The sequence below is a fragment of the Caretta caretta genome, chromosome 9 (genome assembly GCF_965140235.1).
Source record: "Caretta caretta isolate rCarCar2 chromosome 9, rCarCar1.hap1, whole genome shotgun sequence".
Taxonomy (NCBI): Eukaryota; Metazoa; Chordata; order Testudines; family Cheloniidae; genus Caretta; species Caretta caretta.
This window is the reverse complement of record NC_134214.1, coordinates 32900740-32916322: the sequence shown is the minus strand read 5'-3', so window position 1 is coordinate 32916322 and position 15583 is coordinate 32900740. Positions and strand designations below refer to the sequence as shown.

The 15583-nt window shown below is 40.7% G+C and overlaps 1 long non-coding RNA gene across 1 annotated transcript; it reads right to left on the bottom strand.

Moving 5' to 3' along the window:
- Positions 1 to 10115: 10115 nt before the first annotated feature.
- Positions 10116 to 15537, bottom strand: LOC142073179 (uncharacterized). The gene is made up of 2 exons (XR_012669890.1): positions 15456 to 15537; positions 10116 to 14293 (listed from the first exon to the last, which is right to left on the bottom strand). It is a non-coding gene; the product is annotated as an uncharacterized LOC142073179 (long non-coding RNA).
- Between the last annotated feature and the right edge of the window lie 46 nt (positions 15538 to 15583).

Here is a 15583-nt window from a genome sequence, read left to right as displayed (position 1 = left end):
AGATAGCACATTCCTGACGGCTCCAAGATGTTATCTTGTTCTTTGGTTCTCCCATTCTTGAGGCTGTTGGGTGGATTCCAGTCTGCCCTCCGGGGGGTCCTCTGGTTATTTCCACTTGACGCCTTCTTCAGCCGATGGACACTGGATTCTTAGGCTGGCACCTCCCTGATCATTCAGTTATTATCCACACCAAGCATCCATCCACATACATCCTCTATCTCTATTTTAATCACAATTGTTAATACAACAAAAGGGTGGGGAGTCTCTGGGAGTTGTTTCTGTTGTTAGAGTATTGCTTTGAGTCTCTCTCTCTGTGAATTGCTTTGAGAACAGACTCTGTCTTAGAATGTACTAACACAATTAGCAGCTTGCAAGTTTCACACATAGAGGGAGAGAAACAGTACCAAAAACCAAGAGACCTCTTAATTAGTAATACCCTGGAATTTAAACTCTGGGGAATCAAACTCATTTGTGATTTTAATACAGAACTTCTTTAATATGATCCAACACCCACATTTTTAAGACAAAACTAGTGCTGCTTCACCAAATTTGGAAATTTTAGATATGGGGAAATTTCTGCCCCATTTTTGTACTAGAAAAGTTAACTGGCCCATAACTGAAATATTATGGCTAAAGACCACCTAGGATCACTTCAATTGATAGGCATCATTTGAAATGCTGCACTCTGATGGTTTTAAGGTGCTCACTTCATAGGCATGTTAAAAATTAAAAAGACATTAGGTGAGTGTAACTTCTTTTAAACATGACTTTGGTTATTAATTGTTTTACATTATTGAAAAGAACTTTAAAAATCTAGATCTAATCATCTCTCATTTAAAAAAAATAAAATGAGAAGTTGAAAGATGCTCAGGAAAATTTGGCTTGTTTTTCAACTGCCTTGCGCTGTGTTTAATTATTTAAAGCTGTGCAAAATGAGTGTGAAAATATTAGCATTTTCTCAGTAGCATTTTACATTTTGTGTAATTTGTACACCTGTACAAAATGTATGGCTGTGCAAAATCAGGTCTTCCATTTGGTGAATAAGTCATCAGCCCAAAAATTTTGGGTTCCTGTGCACTATGGAAATTGCGGGTGGGGGTTTGTTCCCTCTACCTTCCTTAAACTAGGCAGTGATTATTTCATCTCTTCCCTATTGCATGACAGTGAGGATAATCTAGTCCATCATTTATTTTGCCACATTTAGGAAGCTGTTGCCCTGTGTTCTCTCAAAACTTTGCAGCTACCAGTCTCTGTTACTGTGTTTCACATACAACAGCATGGTCCTACAGTCTTTGGTCAAAACAGTTTAGATAAATGAAGGTTTTCATTATTATTTTAAAAACAATTCTATTCCTGTTAATTTTAACAGACATTTTTCCTTATCAAACCTATATTTTGGCCTATATGGCCTGATCAAGTCACTACTACAGCAGTTTCACTTTAGAGAGTGAAAAGATGTCACAATGCTGAGTCACATATTTTATTACATTCACATCCTGTAGCATGAGAATTCCTTATGATGGAATGTTGTTACAATGAATGCCAAAGGGATGATTCTGGCTTTTTCACTTGTCATAACTTGTAGCCCAGCTAACAATAGTAGTGTAACAGTTTTAAAAAACAGCTGTTGAAAGGAGCTGTTCAGTTATACTGTATTTGCTTTGCAAGACTGCATGCAAACTTGACATAAGATATGCTAGACATGTCACCTGACTGAGTCACTAAGGTGAAAGATTCACCATATGTAACGGTAGATTTACTTTATGCCTTCCTTCCTGCCTGCTTTCCCACCAGCAGACATGCTCACATGAGAGCATAAACTATGCTTCTGGTAAGCCTAAATATTTTAAAGACAACTGAAAAGCCCTTTAAACCAGAATTAAACTGCTTTAACTACAGTAATAGTTTTAATTCTTTATTTTATGTTATACTATGAAGACATAACATTTACTTAACTATATGGGGTAAATTGTTCCAGTATGCTGGATTCCTCAGTCGGGGGCAGTGCAGAGGCCATCACTGCAAAGATTACTTTTGAAGACATTGGGCCTGATTCTGATTTCACAATTATGCTAATTAGGAGTAACTCAGTGAAATCACTGGAACTACACCAGTGCAAAACTGATGCAGTTGGGGCAAAAGAAGTGAAGGGTGGGTATTTTTAAAGAATAGGACGACAGAAGGAGTGGAAGGGGAGAGGAGAGAAGAGGATGGAAATGATGGAGACAAAAAGCAGGCGAACAAATGTAGCTGTCATGGTGAGCTCAGACCATTAAAAGAAATTGGCATGAGTGTTAGTCATTAATGGTAATGGAGACATTTCTTGATTCCAAGGGGGGGGGAGAGAGAGAGAGCAAAGCAGAACAAATGAGAAAGTAGCACAAACAATATCAGATGGTGCAATCACTAAGGAACTCCTGATCGTGCACTTTCCTGGTGTGGAGCTGACTGAGGACTGGAACTTCTCGGGGGCTGTCTATAGCCCACAATAAGAAGTACTGTGCTGGCTCCTAGAAATGGGGAGGGACTGTGCTGGCCAATGAGGGTTGAAGATAGCGAACAGACGATGCTATCTCTCTCCTCCTGTTCCCCTTTCCTAACTGGAAGCTGGCAGAAGACTAGAGATTACTCAGGGCTGTCTAATGCTCACTGCAGGAAATGCTGAATTAGGCTGTCTACACTACCGCCTACGTCGTTGGCAAAACTTGTGTCACCCAAGGGTGTGAGTATTCCACCCCCCTGAGTGACATAAGTTACACCAACATAAGCGCTTGTGTGCAGTGCCGGGTTTACAATGGCACCAGTGGTTCCATGGAGCTGGGCCCATGCTCAGAAGGGGCCTGGGCCTGCTCTGCTTGTACTGTGCCCTGAGACCCCTCCAGCCCCCGCCCCTCCCCCCGCCCCACTACCACTTGCTCTTCTTGGCCTGCACACCAGCCAGCCGAGGGCTCCTCTCCACCCATTGCCCCACCCGCCGGCTTCTTGCCTGCAAGTTAAAGAAGTATGGATTGGATGAATGGACTATAAGGTGGATAGAAAGCTGGCTAGATCTTCGGGCTCAACAGTGTATCACAGTACACAGGTAGTGATAAACAGCTCGATGTCTGGTTGGCAGCTGGTATCAAGTGGCGTGCCCTAGGGGTCAGTCCTGGGCAGTGTTCCCGCTAATTTTTCCCACCTATGTGTGGAATTAATTTTGTTATGTGCACTAATATGGAGGTGATACGTGAGGGTTGGGATGCAGGAGTGTGAGGGCTCCGGCTGGGAGGGCAGGCTCTGGGGTAGGGCTGGGGATGAGGGTGTTTGGGGTGTAGGAGGGGGCTCCGGGGCTACAGCAAGGAGAGAGGACTCCCCCCAGCTCTCTCTTCCCACAGCAACACCTGGGCTGTGAGGGAGAGGTGCCTCTCCCCTCTGCAGCAGCTCCAGGGTTGGGCCGCAGCTAGAGCTGGGCTGAGCCATACTGCTTCAGTATGGGTCCATGCCGGGCCAGATCACTCTGGCCGCACCTGGGTTGGTGCCACCCCGGCCGCCCCTGGGGCTGGGCAGGGCCCGGCCACTCTGTCCGTGCTTGGGTCTGGGCCGGGCTGGGCCACGGCTGGGTCTGTCCAACCCTGAGCCACGCCTGAGTCCAGGTCCAGGCTGGTCCAGGCCACAGCTGGGACTGGGCCGGGCCACCCTGGCAGGGCCAGGCGCCCAGGCCTGGCTAGGTTGGGGCTGAGGGATGGGTGCCCCTCCCCCAGCTGGTCTCTGGCCACAGCAGGTCCTTGGGCGGATTCCCTGAGCACCTGCATGGAGCTAAATAGGCTGCTGCATGGCCACGCAGCTTACAGGGAACTTAAGTCCTGTGGTCAGTTTTGTTCAACATCTTCATTAATGATCTGGATGATGGGATGGATTGTACCCTCAGCAAGTTTGCGGACACTAAGCTGGGGGAAGAGGTAGATATGCTGGAGGTTAGGGATAGGATCCAGAGTGACCTGACATATTGGGCCAAAAGAAATCTGATGAGGCTCAACTAGGACAAGTGCAGAGTCCTGCATTTAGGATGTAAGAATCCTGTGTACTGCTACAGGCTGGGAACCGACTGGCTAAGCAGCAGTTCTGCAGAAAAGGACCTGGAGGTTACAGTGGATGAGAAGCTGGATATGAGTCAACAGTGTGCCTTTGTTGTCAAGAAGACCTTCTGGCCCTGCTAGTATGCACTGCACTATGTTGGTGGGACAGCTTCTCCCGCCAACATAGCTTATGCCACTTGGGGGAGTGGTGTTTTGCTTTGTTTTTTATGCTGACGGGAGAGCTCTCTCCCATCGGCATAAAGATCTTCACCATACACGCTGCAGCGGTGCAGCTGTAGCTGTACAGCTGTGTCACTGCAGCGCTTTAAGTGTAGACATGACCTTAGTTGCATGGAGAGCTGTGCTATAGGAGAGGGAGTTAGGGAGGCAGGGTAAGAAACAGTACTTTATTTCATGCTGTGTGAAGCAAAAATAATGGTCTTAAAAACTTAAAATCACATTTAGTGTTCTTGTCATCATCAGCTGAGGAAAGCAATTGAGGTTGACAAGCATGAGCAGACTCATTATTATCAATAATAGCAGCAGCAATAACACTAGGATCACCATGAAGAGGCATAATGTCCAGTCAGCAAAAATAATCTGTTTCTTTGTGATACGCTGGAGAGAGATGCCTGCTATACAAACTTAAATCTCTAAGCCAAAGAGAATTTTGCTGCCTTTCTCACAGAGTAACATCAATAAACAAGAGGGGAAAATTCTCCATTGAGGTTACACAGAAATGGGTCACTTGGCAAGACAGTGAGCTCAAAGATGGTGTTTGTGTATGACCAGAACACCAGCATAGGGTCTATACTTCCATCCTAATAATTCAAGAAAGGTGTATGAGACAAGTGTGAAAACATGCAATGAATCACTGTGGGAAGAGATGTTTCTCTCTTTGTCCCAGGATATTAGAAAGACAAGAGGGATGAAGGAATACCTTTTATTGGACCAGCTTCTGCTGACAAGAGAGACAAGCTTTCAAGCTACACAGGGCTCTTCTTCAGGTCTGGGAAAGGGACTCCGAGTGTCACAAGGTGGAACAGATTGTTTTACCATAAATATTTAACACATCTTGTAGAAGATCATTCAAAGTGAAGTGGCCTGTTGATACCTTTGCAGTCACAGGACTAAAAAGGGGGGTTAGTAAGTTACTGATTTTTGTAATAAGCCATAAACCCAGTGTCCTTATCAAGACCAAGATTTTTAGGGTCTAGCAAAGTTATGAATTTAAGCCCTCAAGCTCATCTTTTGAAGGTATTTTTCTATGGGAAGAAACAGATCTATGAATTATCCATCCAAATATTCAGGCAGCACAAGCAGTGGACTGCCATCCCAATCTTTGCTTTTCACGCATTGACCGTGTGGTGGAGCAACTGGCAGGGCAAGAAGATACATGCTGCTCAGAATTATATGTAAAGTGCTATTGATTATCAGTTGTACTTCAAGCCACAAAACATGCTGTTGTCTGAGGCAGAGACAAGCCTAATCTAGAATCTTTCTCTGTCAAATCAAGTGATGGGAAAGTGTCCTTGAACTTCTCCAATCAATAACGCTCGCTTTTGCTGGGTCCTATGTAAACCTCAACATCTTTTGTTCTCTCATCGTTCCTTAACAGAACTACATCAGAATGGTTACTCTATTGTTTGATGTGATTAAGAACATGATTATTGAAAGATGCTGGATAAAAGAACACTGTCTGGGAAGATTCAAACTTATTTAGGGGGCCCTCTGACTGAAGGACCCAACATTCAGGGTGTAACTTTATCCTTTACCTTACTCAAGACTCTTATGCTACGCCAGCTGTGGGACAGGGTGTGAAACAGAGAAATAGGTAATCTGCCCAGAACTTTGTGTATGAGAGAACTGTGGATCAAATTTTAAAACAATGGAAAGAAGGAAACTTTAATATCCCAATGGTCCCAATGGTCACAATCTTGACTCCCTACAGGGTTCATCTTACTGTCATCAAAGAGCTTTCTTGTTACAAAAAATAGCTCCTTCTCATGTGGTAAACATCACACCAATACTGGTGAGTGTCACACTGTCTGGAGTGGCTCACAACTATGAGTCTCTATCTCAGGGCAGACTGTCAAAAAATAAGGGCAGATACCCCAAACTGGTGGTGTGTTCTATAATTAGATTTCACCAAGTCAACAACAAATGTGAACTCCTGGATCACTATACCAGTCTTACCATGAAGTCAAAGACATTTAAGACTTAGACTCTCTAGCCTATCTTGCTACCCGGACAAACTGAATTTTGTGGTAATTGTCACTGAAACAAAAAGTCACACCACATTAGGTTGGACCCAGTTGCAAGGGACTGGTCACTTATCCCAGAACAATTAGTACTCCAGATCTTACTCCAAAGACAAGCCTGGCAGCCAATTCTATAATAAATTAACTACAGGTTTATTAGCTAAGAAAAGGAAATAAGAATTATTAACAGGTGAGTCACAGTTTGTAATCCCAAATGGTGACAGTGATGTAATAAACCATCAGTTTCCCAAAAGTCTCTCAGGGTCCCCAGATTGTCTCCGGGGATCTTTGCTTTGCATCTAGTACACTTCCCTGTAAGAGTCCAAACAGTCCAGAGATGACGGATTTTTCCTTGAATCCATATTTAGTGCTTCTGATAGAACACAAGCTGACAGTGTTGCTACCTACGTGGGCTTTTCCTTTGATGAGGTGAGTGAGGAATGCATTTTGACTCTCTCCGACTTGGGGTCGTCATACACAATGGCCATTTGCTTTGAAATTAGTACTTTTTCTGAAGACATCTCCAAGTGGTCTCTTTCCCTGTTCTTTGTTTAAAACGCTTGGTGATGGCAGCATACTGTTCAAGGACAAGGCAAAGTTTGTACCTTGGGGAAGTTTTTAACCTAAGATCATAAGAATAAGAGTAGGGGGTCTTTCATGCAGGTCCCTACATCTGTACCCTGGAGTTCAGAGTGGGGAAGGAACCTTGACAACTCCTATCCTGGGACAATCTGACAAGTCATAGTCCTAATTCTATGACTCTCTTAAATAATTTTAAAACAGGATTTATGAGGCTTTAAATGTCTATTACAGTTGGGAAAGGCAACAAATGCATTAATTGTGTTGTATGAATGGACATTAATTGTCTTCTTCTCCATTGATCTTCCTGTAAGGGAAAAAATAGCAATCCTCTTATAAAGGCTGTTATTTTAAATGAACAATGAAAAAGCTAACAATAGTAGAGAGGAAATGTTATTGAGCTTGATTAAGGAAAAAAATAAAAGAAGCTTGCAAATAATCCCTAATCTAAAGCAAACTAGGAAAACCATTTAGAGGCTTTTCTCTTATGTTTTTCTGTATATCAGATTATAATGAATGTTGCTACTAGTCCTCAGTTAAAAAAGGCAATGCAGAACTAACATAAGTGGTTTTTTTCACACCCTTGAGTAACATAAGTTTGCCAGCATAAGTGGTAGTGTAGACATGGCCTTTGAAAAACATCTAAATTCCCTGAAACCATCACATCAAAATTTAGAGGGGCTAATACAGCCCTTCATCCTGGTAAGGAAAATAAATTTAGTACAATGAACTTTATGTATTTGTCTTTCTGATGAGACTTTAAATACCGTGGACTTGTTTCCTTAGTGTGTACATTAAAGACCCACTCTATAGCACTTCTGTGTAAATCTTGTGCTTTCCAAAGGCAAAATCATGTATTTTTCAGTCAAGAATATGTTTATTTCAAACTAAAGCAGCAAAGAGAGAAAGGCCCTTGTGATGTTGCACTCCACATGATTTTATGAAAATATGCTAATGAGCGGGAATATAATGTAACTGGAATATGCTTCATGCAAAAGGTCTCTTGTAAGGTATCATTACAAAGATTACAAATCTACTGAGTCTGGTCATCCTATTTGTATAAATGTATTATTCTTGTATCTGAAACTAGAAATATGAAATATAACTCTGAGGTTCTATTGTAATTATGCAAAGTGTGGGCTATTAATAGTGGTTTGGAATCTTGATGGCTCCCATCTACTAGGACAATTGGTTGTAAATGGCTCTGTTTACTTGCAAGCCTTCCTGTGAGTCAGACCAGGAAGAATGAAGGCTTGGGGTCTCACAGGACATGTGACCATGTCACCTGGTACTGGAATCCATCTTAAACCTGCAAAAAGAAAAGGAGTACTTGTGGCACCTTAGAGACTAACCAATTTATTTGAGCATGAGCTTTCGTGAGCTACAGCTCACTTCATCAGATGTTTACCTGGTGCTTTTCCATTTAGAAGGAGGGGTGGGGACCCAGAGAGACAAAAGATTCCCGCCTTGTGCCAAAGCTATATAAGGGGGAGAAATAGAACAAAGGAGGTTCCAGTTATGAGAAATCCTCTAGTTACCACCTGAGCTGGAGCTAACAAGGACTGTACCGGGGAAAGGATTTGGCCCGGACTAGGAAGGAGTCCAGTCTGTGAAAGAAGCTTATTGGAATATCTCTGATGGTGAGATTTTATCTCTAATCAGTTTCTTAATGTATTAGGCTTAGACTTGTGTGTGTTGTTTTATTTTGCTTGGTAACTTACTTTGTTCTGTCTGTTATTACTTGGAACTACTTAAATCCTACTTTTTATACTTAATAAAATCACTTTTGCTTATTAATTAACCCAGAGTAAGTAATTAATAGCTGGGGGTGCAAACAGCTGTGCATATCTCTCTATCAGTGTAATAGAGAGCGGACAATTTATTAGTTTACCCTGTATAAGCTTTATACAGAGTAAAAAGGATTCATTTGGGGTTTGGATCCCATTGGGAGCTGGGTGTCTGGGTACTAGAGACAGGAGCGCTTGCCATTTTGCTAAGCCATTTTCAGTTAAGTCTTCAGCTTTGGGGGTGTGGGTTAGACCCTGGATCTGTGTTGCAGTAGATTAGCGTATCTGGCTCAACAAGACAGGGTTCTGAAGGCCCAAACTGGCAGAGAAAATAGTCTCAACACATCAGGTGACAGACCCAAGGGGGTGTCTGTGACCGAACCCGTCACAGCCCTGATCCAGCAAAGCACTAAACACCTGCTTAATTTTAAATGCATGAGTGGTCCCAGGGACTGCAAGTTTAAACTAAACACGATGTGGTTGGTTGGGACCAAACAGAGAGCAAATATAAGGTTTCTTAGGCTTTGTCCACACTGACAAATGAACGACAAAACTGTTGTCGTTCAGAGGTGATAAAAGAACACACACCCTGAAAGACAAAAGTTTTTTTTGAGGAAAAGGGCAGGTGTGAACAGTGCTTCGTCCGCAGAAGTGCTTTCCTGCAGACAAAGATACCACCGCTCGTTGGAGATGGAAGTCTTTTGTTGGCGGGAGAGCTCTCCTGCCAACCAATGGCTGCTACACTGTGCGCCTTTCAGCGGCACAGCTGTAGTGGCACAGCTGTGTCGCTAAAAGCTGCATAGTGTAGACAAAGCCTCAGAAAGGAAGAGAAGTCCCTCACTCTGTAATATTTCTCATTTATACAGTCCCTTTTGCTACTTTTGTGATCTGCTTCTCCCTATCACTTACGAGGATGAATTAGATTTTAGTGCATTTAAAACCTTCCACATGCTCAGGAAGAAACAGTGTTAGGTCCTCAACTTCCACTGAAATTAATGGGAATTTTACATGAGTAAAGACTGCAGGATTTAGCCCATTCTAGTTTAGAAAGTGGCATGGTGATGCTCCTGAATTATTTAAACTCTCATCACTATTTTCCATGACTGTAACAATCACCAGATTTTTCTGGAGGTGTTCGAGGCCACCTTATTTCTACTTTACTCCCAAGAGTAGCTTTGAGATGCTATAAGTACATGTATTGCAAATACCACATTCAAGATAAAGTATCTTCTTTATCACAAAAGCCTGTATGATCATGGGTTCATCCCTTTACATGTATGGTTCTGAGTGATCTTTTGAGGACTTTTTTAAAAGGCATTTCTGCTGCCTCAGAGTCACAGAGTCTTGTAATTATTTATTTCTGTGCTCAGTAGAAACCCCTCTTGGAAATTAGAAACGCTGATGAAATAGAAAATCATGTGTTAGGTATATCATTGTCTTTTGAAAACTCATTTATTTAGAATTGTATACACACTAAAAAAGGGTCACATATGTTCTAGCACAAATGTCAGCATGACTTCAGATGAGGAAATTCTTTGTATTTCCTGGATTTCAGCAGGACTTTCTAGAATATATAATACAAAAATTAGGGAGAGGTATATTGATTAAAACATAATTTGCATAAAAACATAAATTAACAAAATAAAGAAAAAATTGCATAGGAACATCGGATCGTGAGATAAGTAACGTGAGAAGAATATTTTTTATTAAGATAAGTATTGTAAACTAACCTGGTAAGTCTTAAGAACTGACTATTATGTATGATTCAGGAAATGGAAAGCAAATAGTCCAGAAGATGCAAACCATTTATATCACAATGAGATTTTGTTTTTTTCCAGTTATTGAAACAAAGCTACAATGTAAGGGACTCTGACTTTCTTCAGTGTTTACACATTCTAGATTGTCTTTTAATCTTAAAGAAAATTTCTTTATTATACAAGGTGGACAATATTTGAATAATCAAAAGACATTTGTTGTTTATTTCCAGGGTTTAGAATAATTTAAAATCTAATTAAATTAGTTTTCTCTTTGGCACTTAACACTGTAGTACCTAAAAATCCTCTTATTTCTATAATACAAGTAGTATTAAGAGTGTGTGGAATATAGAAAAAGACAGGTATTCATGTAGCTGAAGAAAAATGGTGAACTGATTTCAAGAATTAAAACTTGCCTTGTCAGGAATGCAGTATATATATTCCATTTCTTTTTTTAAAAACTGCAATAGAAATGGAACTGCATATTTTTCTACATATTTTACTTGTAATGTAATAAATCTGCCCACTAAAGTTTTATTAAGAGATTATCCCAGGAAACCTGAGAGATAGATATGATCTATTTGGAAGTATCTGCAGTTCTAGATAAATGCCATGCAGCAAACAGAGATGAACTTAAATTGAGATGAGTGGATCAAGATATTGTTTCCTAAAGTTCAGAGGCAAGGTTTTTAATTAGAGTTCTGTTATCCTTTCTAATATAGAAATTAGGCCAATGTGGAAGTTTAGATTCAGGTCTGAACTTTCTTAAAGTACAGAGGTTTTCAGATCCATGATCTGAATTACTGATTGTTCGTTGTACATCAGCAGCAATTCATCACTTATTTTTAATTTACAGAAGTACAATGAATCTTCTTAAATCCATTTCAAGGACTTATTTATATATCTAGAAAGTGTACAGTGAGAAGGTTAGACTCATATCTATGCAGTGTTATTCTATCATTTGAATTCTTAAGGGTAATGAATGGGGTACCTTCTTGTGATATGAGGGTTTGAAACTGAAAAGCATAGCAAAGGGTTTTTTAAAATATAGTATACTCTACTTAATTTGAGTATGCCATAGTTGCCTTACCTGGAATTCACCCAGGGAACTGATTTAACTCTAATGAGAATGAGTGCTGCTTAATTATTAACAATTAAAAAGAATTCCACTCTCCTCAAGATCCTTCTCAACCAAAATTAATAATTGCTTGAGGGACAAATGGGGATAGTTGCATTTTGTTGTCGAGTTTAAGACAGATATTTCCTTGTACAGGTTTTTGGAGCTTATAATGGACTTAGGAACACTTCTTCATAGCATATAGAGCAGTAAGGACATGAGCTCTCTGCCTCCTGTGCTTGTCCATGCCCTATTTTTGGATCATACCACCCTGTTTTAGGTCTGCCTGCCTCTAGTCTTCTGCTATGGCTGCACAGCCAGTAAGAGCTATTCTCCTCTGATATTATTACTGTGAACCTTCCTCTGTCCCAAGCTTGAACAGTCTACATTGGCATGGGGGGCTTCTCTGGGGACTGTAAAGGGAAGGACTTCTCCCTCTAGATTAAGGGCAGCAGCAGAATCTTCCTGTGGCCACTACTGTAGGATTACATTAGTGATTGTGAAAAGGCATCTGCCACTGTCCTTAATGCACGTAGAGGTCAGCTAAAATTTTCAGCTTACACACTTTCCCCCCCAGGAGATAGCATCTTGTCCATGGAGCTGGAGTGAACTGATTTGGAAAAATATAAAGTATCTCAATGTCCACATGTTGAGATCATATTCTTTTTGTAATGATACAAAGATGTTTAAGAGGCACTGGTAGCAAGCCTCCTTCCAAGATGGAATGAAAGATTCCCCCTTTTCAGTCTTTCATAAGTATTGACCCTGAAGCAGACAAAGTTAGTAAATGTAATTTAAAAATCATGTAGATTGTTTATTTAGTTTTGTGTCCTTATAGAAAAATCTTATAAAACTGAATAGAGGATCAAATCCTTTCTCTGTTTGTTGTTTTTAAACCATTCTATAGTTATCCAGGAAGAGTATAATTCTCTATTAAATGCTGTAGGATAATTAACCTGGCTATATAATTTTATAATGTTTATAATTTTCTATTAAATTCTATAGGAGTTTTCCATAAAAAGTAGTGCAATATTTTATATCAAATTAAAGGTGAAGGCTTCCAGTGTGGAAACAGATAATGAAAGTATGGTGGAGCTTTCAGGCTTTGGGAAAAGCCTGACATTTTCTATTTTCAGATGTTCTCATATTCTTCCCCTGGCACAATCATTTGGGCGAAGGGAGGCTGATTTCTAAACACAAAGATTCATTCTCAAAGTCAGTTTCATGTTACCTCAAATTATTAGAGAGGTGAGCTTCTTCATGAATATTTCAGTACCTTTCTGAATGTAGAGGTATCCCATTTGAGTAAGAATAAACCTACTAACATACATTTAAGGCCTATTCCTGAAAGATGCTGAGTACTCTCAATTCCATTTGAAGTCAATGGGAATTCAAGGTGTTCAACATTTAAAAGGATCTGTCTCTTGCTGAATGGCAATGTTATCCACAAATACAAATTATTATTAAAATACTTTTAAATGGTAACAGTACTCGAGCTATTAAGTGCATCTCATACCAGCTGACTAAACTGTTATTAATAATCCTATTATGAGGCACCTATCAACAAGATATCTGGGTGCATTTTATATTGTTTTAATTAAGGAATATATTGTTTAGATTAAGAAGTAAAACACACCCTTACATCAGGCAGATTAAAATCCATACTTTAACAGTTAAATTAATATATCTTGATAAGGAACAATTTATTCCCATGGTTTATACAGTACAGTGAATTTCCTGCTGAACAGTACATAAAAAGCTATCTTCTACCAACACCATTAAAAAAAAAAAAACTTTTGCAAGCTCACAAGAGCTATTAATAGGCCCTTATGATTCTCAGGCATTCCTTAAGGATGCTGTCAAAAATGTAAAATTTGAGAAGTAGGATGTTTGAAGGAAACATGTATATTAACATATGCTTGAAAAAATGTGAAAATTGTGTTAAGACATTTAAATATTTGCTGTTAAATATAAGATCTAATTTATTGTATTCAAATACAGTAGGACAATTACTATAATAAAGAAAACATATTCTAAGACCTAGCCTGATGATATCTCCTGGGTTTTGAAAAGCAGATGCAGCATTTGGTTACTCTTTCTCAGTTTTCCAGCTGGCCTAACATGGGCACAATGAAATCAATGACTTGTCCAAGATCACATAGTGAATCAGTGTCTCAGCTAGGATGAGAAACCTGAATACTTCTTTCTCCGTTGCTTGCAATGCTACACTATCCTCAGTAAACTGGAAGGAAACACGATTTTATTTTTCACTCCTGTGCAAATGGTATCATCATTGTATAGACTGAGTTTGCATAGATATAGAAATTACATAGGTAGAAAGTAAATAGGATGAAAAAAATTAACCAATGCATATAACAAACTTCTAATGGGACATGCTAAGCAGAAACAGTTTATGGAAATCTCTTCTTTTAAACTATGTTTAAGTTTGTCTTTTTTAGGAAGATGGTTTATTGTATAATGTATCTTTTGTTTTCCAAATATTTAACCACTCCTGCACCAAATCTGGGAAACTACACAATCCATGTACACAGACTGTGTATAGGTGTGGTCCACTATGTGCATGTGTGAAGGGAAGCAGGTAGGGGAAGGGGAGAGAGGCTCTCTTGAGTTGTAATTGCCTCAGCCACCACTGTGCCCCCTCAACTCTAGTACCATGGAAGATTTGGCTAGTTGATCCATTGAGCTGAAGTCAGTGATGTCATATTCACTGATTGCGAAACTAGGAAGGAAAAGAAGGAGTAAGTCTTTAATATTTTCAATAACTGAAACATATGGTGAGAAAGTGTTAGTATTGAACATCACTGGCAGTAGTCAAGCCACCTAGGTCCCTAAATATGGATTTACAGGGCCCAACTTCATGCACCCATGTTTGAAAATCTTAGTCAACATGACTGTCAGGTCAAACAGAGAGGTGAGTGTGCTGGTCCCCTGCTCTAACATAATACATTAAAGATTATGGGTACTTTGAGATCTACTGATGAAAAGAACTATATCAGAGATAGGTATCAATATCAAACCATGCTCTATTCCTTTATCACTAATTATAAATCAACATTAGTGAACACAATGCTGTGCAGACACTTAAAGTGTCTTTTCTATCCAGAAAAGTGATTTTGTTAAAATGGCATGCTGTCACATAGTTCCATGTCACAGTACAGTTTCCAAGGCGGTGCTAGCCCATTAGGGGCCCTAAACAGGAATATTTTTGCCCCCCAACATATACTACAAAAGCAAACAGGTGGCCCTCTTGAGCTGCTCAGGCCCCTAAGCAATTACTTAGTCTTCTGCTTATGCCTAGACTCTGAGAGTTTGTAAGTAAAAACTCTCCCCCGCAAGCTGCTGAACCTTACTCATCCTGGGCTCAGAGTCAAGCTGGGTTTTTTCCATTTGCCCCATCTATACCGGGAAGAGGTTTTGCAGACCAAACTGTGCCCTATATGACAGCTGTGCAACCCCATTAGCCTTCAGTGGGTGTGCACAAGTGTCCCTGAGTACATAAATGAACTCAAGGAGGTAGCACAGTTGTAGTTAAGGAAACAATTGGACCTGTAGAATCATCTTATTTTCAAGGATGCTGACAATGGACAGCTCCATTGGTGACTTAGGGGACCTGCCTGGCCTCAGCTCCTCAGAAAACCAGGTCACTTACGTGCCTGAACACGGATTCAATGCCATAGTTTGAAAATTTGATGTCGAATGAGTTTGCTTCCCTTCCCCTGCCAAGCACGTGCCTGCGTCTCACAGCCCTTCCCTATGTCCGGATCAGTGGGATGTGTGCACGCGCTTCGGCGGGGTAAAGCAAGGCAGCTCCTGAGGACTCCTTCCCCGCTATGTGCCGTCAGTGCAGCACCCCTGAACCACGGGAGATGTAGCCGACTCACAAGCCAAGCACTGTGTCGCTCTTCGGGGTGCACTTGGAACGCCAAGGCTCTAGGACCAGCTCATCCCAGCTGCCATTCTCCTTCTGGCCGCCAGGGGGCAGCAGGCGCAGCTTGGAGACGGCGTGGAC